This window comes from Schistocerca americana, unplaced genomic scaffold (genome assembly GCF_021461395.2).
Source record: "Schistocerca americana isolate TAMUIC-IGC-003095 unplaced genomic scaffold, iqSchAmer2.1 HiC_scaffold_119, whole genome shotgun sequence".
NCBI classification, from domain to species: Eukaryota; Metazoa; Arthropoda; class Insecta; order Orthoptera; family Acrididae; genus Schistocerca; species Schistocerca americana.
This window is the reverse complement of record NW_025725253.1, coordinates 508213-520453: the sequence shown is the minus strand read 5'-3', so window position 1 is coordinate 520453 and position 12241 is coordinate 508213. Positions and strand designations below refer to the sequence as shown.

At 49.6% G+C, this 12241-nt stretch overlaps 10 non-coding genes across 10 annotated transcripts; all 10 read left to right on the top strand.

The window, feature by feature from the left end:
• The first annotated feature begins 724 nt into the window (after nucleotides 1-724).
• On the top strand, nucleotides 725-843 carry LOC124563072. The gene has a single exon (XR_006969863.1). It is a non-coding gene; the product is annotated as a 5S ribosomal RNA (ribosomal RNA).
• Nucleotides 844-1883: 1040 nt separating this feature from the next.
• On the top strand, nucleotides 1884-2002 carry LOC124563071. The gene has a single exon (XR_006969862.1). It is a non-coding gene; the product is annotated as a 5S ribosomal RNA (ribosomal RNA).
• Nucleotides 2003-3036: 1034 nt separating this feature from the next.
• On the top strand, nucleotides 3037-3155 carry LOC124563070. Its single transcript, XR_006969861.1, has one exon. It is a non-coding gene; the product is annotated as a 5S ribosomal RNA (ribosomal RNA).
• A 1040-nt stretch (nucleotides 3156-4195) lies between these two features.
• Nucleotides 4196-4314, top strand: LOC124563069. Its single transcript, XR_006969860.1, has one exon. It is a non-coding gene; the product is annotated as a 5S ribosomal RNA (ribosomal RNA).
• A 1038-nt stretch (nucleotides 4315-5352) lies between these two features.
• LOC124563068 lies at nucleotides 5353-5471 on the top strand. The gene has a single exon (XR_006969859.1). It is a non-coding gene; the product is annotated as a 5S ribosomal RNA (ribosomal RNA).
• Nucleotides 5472-6502: 1031 nt separating this feature from the next.
• Nucleotides 6503-6621, top strand: LOC124563067. The gene has a single exon (XR_006969858.1). It is a non-coding gene; the product is annotated as a 5S ribosomal RNA (ribosomal RNA).
• A 1039-nt stretch (nucleotides 6622-7660) lies between these two features.
• On the top strand, nucleotides 7661-7779 carry LOC124563066. Its single transcript, XR_006969857.1, has one exon. It is a non-coding gene; the product is annotated as a 5S ribosomal RNA (ribosomal RNA).
• A 1034-nt stretch (nucleotides 7780-8813) lies between these two features.
• Nucleotides 8814-8932, top strand: LOC124563065. The gene has a single exon (XR_006969856.1). It is a non-coding gene; the product is annotated as a 5S ribosomal RNA (ribosomal RNA).
• A 1040-nt stretch (nucleotides 8933-9972) lies between these two features.
• Nucleotides 9973-10091, top strand: LOC124563063. Its single transcript, XR_006969855.1, has one exon. It is a non-coding gene; the product is annotated as a 5S ribosomal RNA (ribosomal RNA).
• A 1038-nt stretch (nucleotides 10092-11129) lies between these two features.
• Nucleotides 11130-11248, top strand: LOC124563061. The gene has a single exon (XR_006969853.1). It is a non-coding gene; the product is annotated as a 5S ribosomal RNA (ribosomal RNA).
• Nucleotides 11249-12241: the final 993 nt, after the last annotated feature.

Here is a 12241-nt window from a genome sequence, read left to right as displayed (position 1 = left end):
ATCTCCTGCAGACGTTTCTTGTGCTTGCGCTGTTATATGGGCCACGACCCGAGCGGCAGCGAGCGGCAGTCGAGCAAAGTCGGGACAAGTCGGGACGGGGACAGGGACAGGGATAGGAAAGGTGCTAATGCACTGCAAATTACGCAAACACCTCGTCTGAAGCGAGGCGAGGCGAGGCGAGGAAGCTCACATCGCCAGCAGTGGCGCCCTCCAACAAGACTCTGCCACACCCCGCACAGGCCATACGCCGGTCGGCCGCGCGCCAGCCCTCCTGCGCTGGACACCAGGGACAAGATGCGTCTTCCGCGAGTGTCGAAGGCTGCACGCGCCAAGCGGATGACAGGAGGTGCAACGAGAAGCTGCGCGTCTCACACACACGGCGGCGCGCCCGCTAATTCGGCAGTCGCTCTGCTGGCACGTCGGATTGCGGAAGGAAGTGCTTACAATTACAATTCTGTTCGTGTTTTATGTTGTAAAGTTGTTAGCTTGTAACGATGTAATGTTAATAAATAAATTTATAAATCTCACAACAAAAAAAAAAAAAAAAATACACGAAGCGCGTCCTTCCGGCTCATAAGTTTTGGAACTCAGGATTGCGTTCGCGCCAACGTGACAAATTGTCAATAAAAAAGAATGCGGCTGCTTTCGACCGAAAAGTGTGATTTTGTGTGTGTTGGGATAAGAACCGAATGCGAATTCCGCCATGCGCCTACATCATCTGGGCGCCAACGGCCATACCATGTTGAGTACACCGGTTCTCGTCCGATCACCGAAGTTAAGCAACATCGGGCGTGGTTAGTACTTGGATGGGTGACCACCTGGGAACACCACGTGCTGTTGGCTCCCTTTCATTTACTTTTTTTTTTTTTTTATACCGCCTTCTTTCCATACCACCGTTCTGTTGTGACAAAGATTCTTGCTTAAGCATTTTAATCTACTGTAATGACCATAAGGTGCGAAATTGCAGTAAATATCTCAGTTTGAGGGAGAATGTGCTAACCAAGTTCGCCAGGAAGTCTTTGAAAACGACAAAACAGTACGAATCGGCAGATGTGTTCTGAAATACGTCAGCGCCTGTTGTTGTATAGCGGTGTACAATTCCTACTTCGATATGTAATTATAAATTTATTCCTTAGTCGTCTCGTCTCGTCTCGTCATCTCCTGCAGACGTTTCTTGTGCTTGCGCTGTTATATGGGCCACGACCCGAGCGGCAGCGAGCGGCAGTCGAGCAAAGTCGGGACAAGTCGGGACGGGGACAGGGACAGGGATAGGAAAGGTGCTAATGCACTGCAAATTACGCAAACACCTCGTCTGAAGCGAGGCGAGGCGAGGCGAGGAAGCTCACATCGCCAGCAGTGGCGCCCTCCAACAAGACTCTGCCACACCCCGCACAGGCCATACGCCGGTCGGCCGCGCGCCAGCCCTCCTGCGCTGGACACCAGGGACAAGATGCGTCTTCCGCGAGTGTCGAAGGCTGCACGCGCCAAGCGGATGACAGGAGGTGCAACGAGAAGCTGCGCGTCTCACACACACGGCGGCGCGCCCGCTAATTCGGCAGTCGCTCTGCTGGCACGTCGGATTGCGGAAGGAAGTGCTTACAATTACAATTCTGTTCGTGTTTTATGTTGTAAAGTTGTTAGCTTGTAACGATGTAATGTTAATAAATAAATTTATAAATCTCACAACAAAAAAAAAAAAAAAAAAAAAACACGAAGCGCGTCCTTCCGGCTCATAAGTTTTGGAACTCAGGATTGCGTTCGCGCCAACGTGACAAATTGTCAATAAAAAAGAATGCGGCTGCTTTCGACCGAAAAGTGTGATTTTGTGTGTGTTGGGATAAGAACCGAATGCGAATTCCGCCATGCGCCTACATCATCTGGGCGCCAACGGCCATACCATGTTGAGTACACCGGTTCTCGTCCGATCACCGAAGTTAAGCAACATCGGGCGTGGTTAGTACTTGGATGGGTGACCACCTGGGAACACCACGTGCTGTTGGCTCCCTTTCATTTACTTTTTTTTTTTTTATACCGCCTTCTTTCCATACCACCGTTCTGTTGTGACAAAGATTCTTGCTTAAGCATTTTAATCTACTGTAATGACCATAAGGTGCGAAATTGCAGTAAATATCTCAGTTTGAGGGAGAATGTGCTAACCAAGTTCGCTAGGAAGTCTTTGAAAACGACAAAACAGTACGAATCGGCAGATGTGTTCTGAAATACGTCAGCGCCTGTTGTTGTATAGCGGTGTACAATTCCTACTTCGATATGTAATTATAAATTTATTCCTTAGTCGTCTCGTCTCGTCTCGTCATCTCCTGCAGACGTTTCTTGTGCTTGCGCTGTTATATGGGCCACGACCCGAGCGGCAGCGAGCGGCAGTCGAGCAAAGTCGGGACAAGTCGGGACGGGGACAGGGACAGGGATAGGAAAGGTGCTAATGCACTGCAAATTACGCAAACACCTCGTCTGAAGCGAGGCGAGGCGAGGCGAGGAAGCTCACATCGCCAGCAGTGGCGCCCTCCAACAAGACTCTGCCACACCCCGCACAGGCCATACGCCGGTCGGCCGCGCGCCAGCCCTCCTGCGCTGGACACCAGGGACAAGATGCGTCTTCCGCGAGTGTCGAAGGCTGCACGCGCCAAGCGGATGACAGGAGGTGCAACGAGAAGCTGCGCGTCTCACACACACGGCGGCGCGCCCGCTAATTCGGCAGTCGCTCTGCTGGCACGTCGGATTGCGGAAGGAAGTGCTTACAATTACAATTCTGTTCGTGTTTTATGTTGTAAAGTTGTTAGCTTGTAACGATGTAATGTTAATAAATAAATTTATAAATCTCACAACAAAAAAAAAAAAAAAATACACGAAGCGCGTCCTTCCGGCTCATAAGTTTTGGAACTCAGGATTGCGTTCGCGCCAACGTGACAAATTGTCAATAAAAAAGAATGCGGCTGCTTTCGACCGAAAAGTGTGATTTTGTGTGTGTTGGGATAAGAACCGAATGCGAATTCCGCCATGCGCCTACATCATCTGGGCGCCAACGGCCATACCATGTTGAGTACACCGGTTCTCGTCCGATCACCGAAGTTAAGCAACATCGGGCGTGGTTAGTACTTGGATGGGTGACCACCTGGGAACACCACGTGCTGTTGGCTCCCTTTCATTTACTTTTTTTTTTTTTATACCGCCTTCTTTCCATACCACCGTTCTGTTGTGACAAAGATTCTTGCTTAAGCATTTTAATCTACTGTAATGACCATAAGGTGCGAAATTGCAGTAAATATCTCAGTTTGAGGGAGAATGTGCTAACCAAGTTCGCTAGGAAGTCTTTGAAAACGACAAAACAGTACGAATCGGCAGATGTGTTCTGAAATACGTCAGCGCCTGTTGTTGTATAGCGGTGTACAATTCCTACTTCGATATGTAATTATAAATTTATTCCTTAGTCGTCTCGTCTCGTCTCGTCATCTCCTGCAGACGTTTCTTGTGCTTGCGCTGTTATATGGGCCACGACCCGAGCGGCAGCGAGCGGCAGTCGAGCAAAGTCGGGACAAGTCGGGACGGGGACAGGGACAGGGATAGGAAAGGTGCTAATGCACTGCAAATTACGCAAACACCTCGTCTGAAGCGAGGCGAGGCGAGGCGAGGAAGCTCACATCGCCAGCAGTGGCGCCCTCCAACAAGACTCTGCCACACCCCGCACAGGCCATACGCCGGTCGGCCGCGCGCCAGCCCTCCTGCGCTGGACACCAGGGACAAGATGCGTCTTCCGCGAGTGTCGAAGGCTGCACGCGCCAAGCGGATGACAGGAGGTGCAACGAGAAGCTGCGCGTCTCACACACACGGCGGCGCGCCCGCTAATTCGGCAGTCGCTCTGCTGGCACGTCGGATTGCGGAAGGAAGTGCTTACAATTACAATTCTGTTCGTGTTTTATGTTGTAAAGTTGTTAGCTTGTAACGATGTAATGTTAATAAATAAATTTATAAATCTCACAACAAAAAAAAAAAAAAAAAAAAAATACACGAAGCGCGTCCTTCCGGCTCATAAGTTTTGGAACTCAGGATTGCGTTCGCGCCAACGTGACAAATTGTCAATAAAAAAGAATGCGGCTGCTTTCGACCGAAAAGTGTGATTTTGTGTGTGTTGGGATAAGAACCGAATGCGAATTCCGCCATGCGCCTACATCATCTGGGCGCCAACGGCCATACCATGTTGAGTACACCGGTTCTCGTCCGATCACCGAAGTTAAGCAACATCGGGCGTGGTTAGTACTTGGATGGGTGACCACCTGGGAACACCACGTGCTGTTGGCTCCCTTTCATTTACTTTTTTTTTTTTTATACCGCCTTCTTTCCATACCACCGTTCTGTTGTGACAAAGATTCTTGCTTAAGCATTTTAATCTACTGTAATGACCATAAGGTGCGAAATTGCAGTAAATATCTCAGTTTGAGGGAGAATGTGCTAACCAAGTTCGCTAGGAAGTCTTTGAAAACGACAAAACAGTACGAATCGGCAGATGTGTTCTGAAATACGTCAGCGCCTGTTGTTGTATAGCGGTGTACAATTCCTACTTCGATATGTAATTATAAATTTATTCCTTAGTCGTCTCGTCTCGTCTCGTCATCTCCTGCAGACGTTTCTTGTGCTTGCGCTGTTATATGGGCCACGACCCGAGCGGCAGCGAGCGGCAGTCGAGCAAAGTCGGGACAAGTCGGGACGGGGACAGGGACAGGGATAGGAAAGGTGCTAATGCACTGCAAATTACGCAAACACCTCGTCTGAAGCGAGGCGAGGCGAGGCGAGGAAGCTCACATCGCCAGCAGTGGCGCCCTCCAACAAGACTCTGCCACACCCCGCACAGGCCATACGCCGGTCGGCCGCGCGCCAGCCCTCCTGCGCTGGACACCAGGGACAAGATGCGTCTTCCGCGAGTGTCGAAGGCTGCACGCGCCAAGCGGATGACAGGAGGTGCAACGAGAAGCTGCGCGTCTCACACACACGGCGGCGCGCCCGCTAATTCGGCAGTCGCTCTGCTGGCACGTCGGATTGCGGAAGGAAGTGCTTACAATTACAATTCTGTTCGTGTTTTATGTTGTAAAGTTGTTAGCTTGTAACGATGTAATGTTAATAAATAAATTTATAAATCTCACAACAAAAAAAAAAAAAAAAAAAATACACGAAGCGCGTCCTTCCGGCTCATAAGTTTTGGAACTCAGGATTGCGTTCGCGCCAACGTGACAAATTGTCAATAAAAAAGAATGCGGCTGCTTTCGACCGAAAAGTGTGATTTTGTGTGTGTTGGGATAAGAACCGAATGCGAATTCCGCCTTGCGCCTACATCATCTGGGCGCCAACGGCCATACCATGTTGAGTACACCGGTTCTCGTCCGATCACCGAAGTTAAGCAACATCGGGCGTGGTTAGTACTTGGATGGGTGACCACCTGGGAACACCACGTGCTGTTGGCTCCCTTTCATTTACTTTTTTTTTTATACCGCCCTCTTTCCATACCACCGTTCTGTTGTGACAAAGATTCTTGCTTAAGCATTTTAATCTACTGTAATGACCATAAGGTGCGAAATTGCAGTAAATATCTCAGTTTGAGGGAGAATGTGCTAACCAAGTTCGCTAGGAAGTCTTTGAAAACGACAAAACAGTACGAATCGGCAGATGTGTTCTGAAATACGTCAGCGCCTGTTGTTGTATAGCGGTGTACAATTCCTACTTCGATATGTAATTATAAATTTATTCCTTAGTCGTCTCGTCTCGTCTCGTCATCTCCTGCAGACGTTTCTTGTGCTTGCGCTGTTATATGGGCCACGACCCGAGCGGCAGCGAGCGGCAGTCGAGCAAAGTCGGGACAAGTCGGGACGGGGACAGGGACAGGGATAGGAAAGGTGCTAATGCACTGCAAATTACGCAAACACCTCGTCTGAAGCGAGGCGAGGCGAGGCGAGGAAGCTCACATCGCCAGCAGTGGCGCCCTCCAACAAGACTCTGCCACACCCCGCACAGGCCATACGCCGGTCGGCCGCGCGCCAGCCCTCCTGCGCTGGACACCAGGGACAAGATGCGTCTTCCGCGAGTGTCGAAGGCTGCACGCGCCAAGCGGATGACAGGAGGTGCAACGAGAAGCTGCGCGTCTCACACACACGGCGGCGCGCCCGCTAATTCGGCAGTCGCTCTGCTGGCACGTCGGATTGCGGAAGGAAGTGCTTACAATTACAATTCTGTTCGTGTTTTATGTTGTAAAGTTGTTAGCTTGTAACGATGTAATGTTAATAAATAAATTTATAAATCTCACAACAAAAAAAAAAAAAAAATACACGAAGCGCGTCCTTCCGGCTCATAAGTTTTGGAACTCAGGATTGCGTTCGCGCCAACGTGACAAATTGTCAATAAAAAAGAATGCGGCTGCTTTCGACCGAAAAGTGTGATTTTGTGTGTGTTGGGATAAGAACCGAATGCGAATTCCGCCATGCGCCTACATCATCTGGGCGCCAACGGCCATACCATGTTGAGTACACCGGTTCTCGTCCGATCACCGAAGTTAAGCAACATCGGGCGTGGTTAGTACTTGGATGGGTGACCACCTGGGAACACCACGTGCTGTTGGCTCCCTTTCATTTACTTTTTTTTTTTTTTATACCGCCTTCTTTCCATACCACCGTTCTGTTGTGACAAAGATTCTTGCTTAAGCATTTTAATCTACTGTAATGACCATAAGGTGCGAAATTGCAGTAAATATCTCAGTTTGAGGGAGAATGTGCTAACCAAGTTCGCTAGGAAGTCTTTGAAAACGACAAAACAGTACGAATCGGCAGATGTGTTCTGAAATACGTCAGCGCCTGTTGTTGTATAGCGGTGTACAATTCCTACTTCGATATGTAATTATAAATTTATTCCTTAGTCGTCTCGTCTCGTCTCGTCATCTCCTGCAGACGTTTCTTGTGCTTGCGCTGTTATATGGGCCACGACCCGAGCGGCAGCGAGCGGCAGTCGAGCAAAGTCGGGACAAGTCGGGACGGGGACAGGGACAGGGATAGGAAAGGTGCTAATGCACTGCAAATTACGCAAACACCTCGTCTGAAGCGAGGCGAGGCGAGGCGAGGAAGCTCACATCGCCAGCAGTGGCGCCCTCCAACAAGACTCTGCCACACCCCGCACAGGCCATACGCCGGTCGGCCGCGCGCCAGCCCTCCTGCGCTGGACACCAGGGACAAGATGCGTCTTCCGCGAGTGTCGAAGGCTGCACGCGCCAAGCGGATGACAGGAGGTGCAACGAGAAGCTGCGCGTCTCACACACACGGCGGCGCGCCCGCTAATTCGGCAGTCGCTCTGCTGGCACGTCGGATTGCGGAAGGAAGTGCTTACAATTACAATTCTGTTCGTGTTTTATGTTGTAAAGTTGTTAGCTTGTAACGATGTAATGTTAATAAATAAATTTATAAATCTCACAACAAAAAAAAAAAAAAAAAAAATACACGAAGCGCGTCCTTCCGGCTCATAAGTTTTGGAACTCAGGATTGCGTTCGCGCCAACGTGACAAATTGTCAATAAAAAAGAATGCGGCTGCTTTCGACCGAAAAGTGTGATTTTGTGTGTGTTGGGATAAGAACCGAATGCGAATTCCGCCATGCGCCTACATCATCTGGGCGCCAACGGCCATACCATGTTGAGTACACCGGTTCTCGTCCGATCACCGAAGTTAAGCAACATCGGGCGTGGTTAGTACTTGGATGGGTGACCACCTGGGAACACCACGTGCTGTTGGCTCCCTTTCATTTACTTTTTTTTTTTTTATACCGCCTTCTTTCCATACCACCGTTCTGTTGTGACAAAGATTCTTGCTTAAGCATTTTAATCTACTGTAATGACCATAAGGTGCGAAATTGCAGTAAATATCTCAGTTTGAGGGAGAATGTGCTAACCAAGTTCGCTAGGAAGTCTTTGAAAACGACAAAACAGTACGAATCGGCAGATGTGTTCTGAAATACGTCAGCGCCTGTTGTTGTATAGCGGTGTACAATTCCTACTTCGATATGTAATTATAAATTTATTCCTTAGTCGTCTCGTCTCGTCTCGTCATCTCCTGCAGACGTTTCTTGTGCTTGCGCTGTTATATGGGCCACGACCCGAGCGGCAGCGAGCGGCAGTCGAGCAAAGTCGGGACAAGTCGGGACGGGGACAGGGACAGGGATAGGAAAGGTGCTAATGCACTGCAAATTACGCAAACACCTCGTCTGAAGCGAGGCGAGGCGAGGCGAGGAAGCTCACATCGCCAGCAGTGGCGCCCTCCAACAAGACTCTGCCACACCCCGCACAGGCCATACGCCGGTCGGCCGCGCGCCAGCCCTCCTGCGCTGGACACCAGGGACAAGATGCGTCTTCCGCGAGTGTCGAAGGCTGCACGCGCCAAGCGGATGACAGGAGGTGCAACGAGAAGCTGCGCGTCTCACACACACGGCGGCGCGCCCGCTAATTCGGCAGTCGCTCTGCTGGCACGTCGGATTGCGGAAGGAAGTGCTTACAATTACAATTCTGTTCGTGTTTTATGTTGTAAAGTTGTTAGCTTGTAACGATGTAATGTTAATAAATAAATTTATAAATCTCACAACAAAAAAAAAAAAAAAATACACGAAGCGCGTCCTTCCGGCTCATAAGTTTTGGAACTCAGGATTGCGTTCGCGCCAACGTGACAAATTGTCAATAAAAAAGAATGCGGCTGCTTTCGACCGAAAAGTGTGATTTTGTGTGTGTTGGGATAAGAACCGAATGCGAATTCCGCCATGCGCCTACATCATCTGGGCGCCAACGGCCATACCATGTTGAGTACACCGGTTCTCGTCCGATCACCGAAGTTAAGCAACATCGGGCGTGGTTAGTACTTGGATGGGTGACCACCTGGGAACACCACGTGCTGTTGGCTCCCTTTCATTTACTTTTTTTTTTTTTATACCGCCTTCTTTCCATACCACCGTTCTGTTGTGACAAAGATTCTTGCTTAAGCATTTTAATCTACTGTAATGACCATAAGGTGCGAAATTGCAGTAAATATCTCAGTTTGAGGGAGAATGTGCTAACCAAGTTCGCTAGGAAGTCTTTGAAAACGACAAAACAGTACGAATCGGCAGATGTGTTCTGAAATACGTCAGCGCCTGTTGTTGTATAGCGGTGTACAATTCCTACTTCGATATGTAATTATAAATTTATTCCTTAGTCGTCTCGTCTCGTCTCGTCATCTCCTGCAGACGTTTCTTGTGCTTGCGCTGTTATATGGGCCACGACCCGAGCGGCAGCGAGCGGCAGTCGAGCAAAGTCGGGACAAGTCGGGACGGGGACAGGGACAGGGATAGGAAAGGTGCTAATGCACTGCAAATTACGCAAACACCTCGTCTGAAGCGAGGCGAGGCGAGGCGAGGAAGCTCACATCGCCAGCAGTGGCGCCCTCCAACAAGACTCTGCCACACCCCGCACAGGCCATACGCCGGTCGGCCGCGCGCCAGCCCTCCTGCGCTGGACACCAGGGACAAGATGCGTCTTCCGCGAGTGTCGAAGGCTGCACGCGCCAAGCGGATGACAGGAGGTGCAACGAGAAGCTGCGCGTCTCACACACACGGCGGCGCGCCCGCTAATTCGGCAGTCGCTCTGCTGGCACGTCGGATTGCGGAAGGAAGTGCTTACAATTACAATTCTGTTCGTGTTTTATGTTGTAAAGTTGTTAGCTTGTAACGATGTAATGTTAATAAATAAATTTATAAATCTCACAACAAAAAAAAAAAAAAAAAAAAAATACACGAAGCGCGTCCTTCCGGCTCATAAGTTTTGGAACTCAGGATTGCGTTCGCGCCAACGTGACAAATTGTCAATAAAAAAGAATGCGGCTGCTTTCGACCGAAAAGTGTGATTTTGTGTGTGTTGGGATAAGAACCGAATGCGAATTCCGCCATGCGCCTACATCATCTGGGCGCCAACGGCCATACCATGTTGAGTACACCGGTTCTCGTCCGATCACCGAAGTTAAGCAACATCGGGCGTGGTTAGTACTTGGATGGGTGACCACCTGGGAACACCACGTGCTGTTGGCTCCCTTTCATTTACTTTTTTTTTTTTTATACCGCCTTCTTTCCATACCACCGTTCTGTTGTGACAAAGATTCTTGCTTAAGCATTTTAATCTACTGTAATGACCATAAGGTGCGAAATTGCAGTAAATATCTCAGTTTGAGGGAGAATGTGCTAACCAAGTTCGCTAGGAAGTCTTTGAAAACGACAAAACAGTACGAATCGGCAGATGTGTTCTGAAATACGTCAGCGCCTGTTGTTGTATAGCGGTGTACAATTCCTACTTCGATATGTAATTATAAATTTATTCCTTAGTCGTCTCGTCTCGTCTCGTCATCTCCTGCAGACGTTTCTTGTGCTTGCGCTGTTATATGGGCCACGACCCGAGCGGCAGCGAGCGGCAGTCGAGCAAAGTCGGGACAAGTCGGGACGGGGACAGGGACAGGGATAGGAAAGGTGCTAATGCACTGCAAATTACGCAAACACCTCGTCTGAAGCGAGGCGAGGCGAGGCGAGGAAGCTCACATCGCCAGCAGTGGCGCCCTCCAACAAGACTCTGCCACACCCCGCACAGGCCATACGCCGGTCGGCCGCGCGCCAGCCCTCCTGCGCTGGACACCAGGGACAAGATGCGTCTTCCGCGAGTGTCGAAGGCTGCACGCGCCAAGCGGATGACAGGAGGTGCAACGAGAAGCTGCGCGTCTCACACACACGGCGGCGCGCCCGCTAATTCGGCAGTCGCTCTGCTGGCACGTCGGATTGCGGAAGGAAGTGCTTACAATTACAATTCTGTTCGTGTTTTATGTTGTAAAGTTGTTAGCTTGTAACGATGTAATGTTAATAAATAAATTTATAAATCTCACAACAAAAAAAAAAAAAAAAAAAATACACGAAGCGCGTCCTTCCGGCTCATAAGTTTTGGAACTCAGGATTGCGTTCGCGCCAACGTGACAAATTGTCAATAAAAAAGAATGCGGCTGCTTTCGACCGAAAAGTGTGATTTTGTGTGTGTTGGGATAAGAACCGAATGCGAATTCCGCCTTGCGCCTACATCATCTGGGCGCCAACGGCCATACCATGTTGAGTACACCGGTTCTCGTCCGATCACCGAAGTTAAGCAACATCGGGCGTGGTTAGTACTTGGATGGGTGACCACCTGGGAACACCACGTGCTGTTGGCTCCCTTTCATTTACTTTTTTTTTTATACCGCCCTCTTTCCATACCACCGTTCTGTTGTGACAAAGATTCTTGCTTAAGCATTTTAATCTACTGTAATGACCATAAGGTGCGAAATTGCAGTAAATATCTCAGTTTGAGGGAGAATGTGCTAACCAAGTTCGCTAGGAAGTCTTTGAAAACGACAAAACAGTACGAATCGGCAGATGTGTTCTGAAATACGTCAGCGCCTGTTGTTGTATAGCGGTGTACAATTCCTACTTCGATATGTAATTATAAATTTATTCCTTAGTCGTCTCGTCTCGTCTCGTCATCTCCTGCAGACGTTTCTTGTGCTTGCGCTGTTATATGGGCCACGACCCGAGCGGCAGCGAGCGGCAGTCGAGCAAAGTCGGGACAAGTCGGGACGGGGACAGGGACAGGGATAGGAAAGGTGCTAATGCACTGCAAATTACGCAAACACCTCGTCTGAAGCGAGGCGAGGCGAGGCGAGGAAGCTCACATCGCCAGCAGTGGCGCCCTCCAACAAGACTCTGCCACACCCCGCACAGGCCATACGCCGGTCGGCCGCGCGCCAGCCCTCCTGCGCTGGACACCAGGGACAAGATGCGTCTTCCGCGAGTGTCGAAGGCTGCACGCGCCAAGCGGATGACAGGAGGTGCAACGAGAAGCTGCGCGTCTCACACACACGGCGGCGCGCCCGCTAATTCGGCAGTCGCTCTGCTGGCACGTCGGATTGCGGAAGGAAGTGCTTACAATTACAATTCTGTTCGTGTTTTATGTTGTAAAGTTGTTAGCTTGTAACGATGTAATGTTAATAAATAAATTTATAAATCTCACAACAAAAAAAAAAAAAAAATACACGAAGCGCGTCCTTCCGGCTCATAAGTTTTGGAACTCAGGATTGCGTTCGCGCCAACGTGACAAATTGTCAATAAAAAAGAATGCGGCTGCTTTCGACCGAAAAGTGTGATTTTGTGTGTGTTGGGATAAGAAC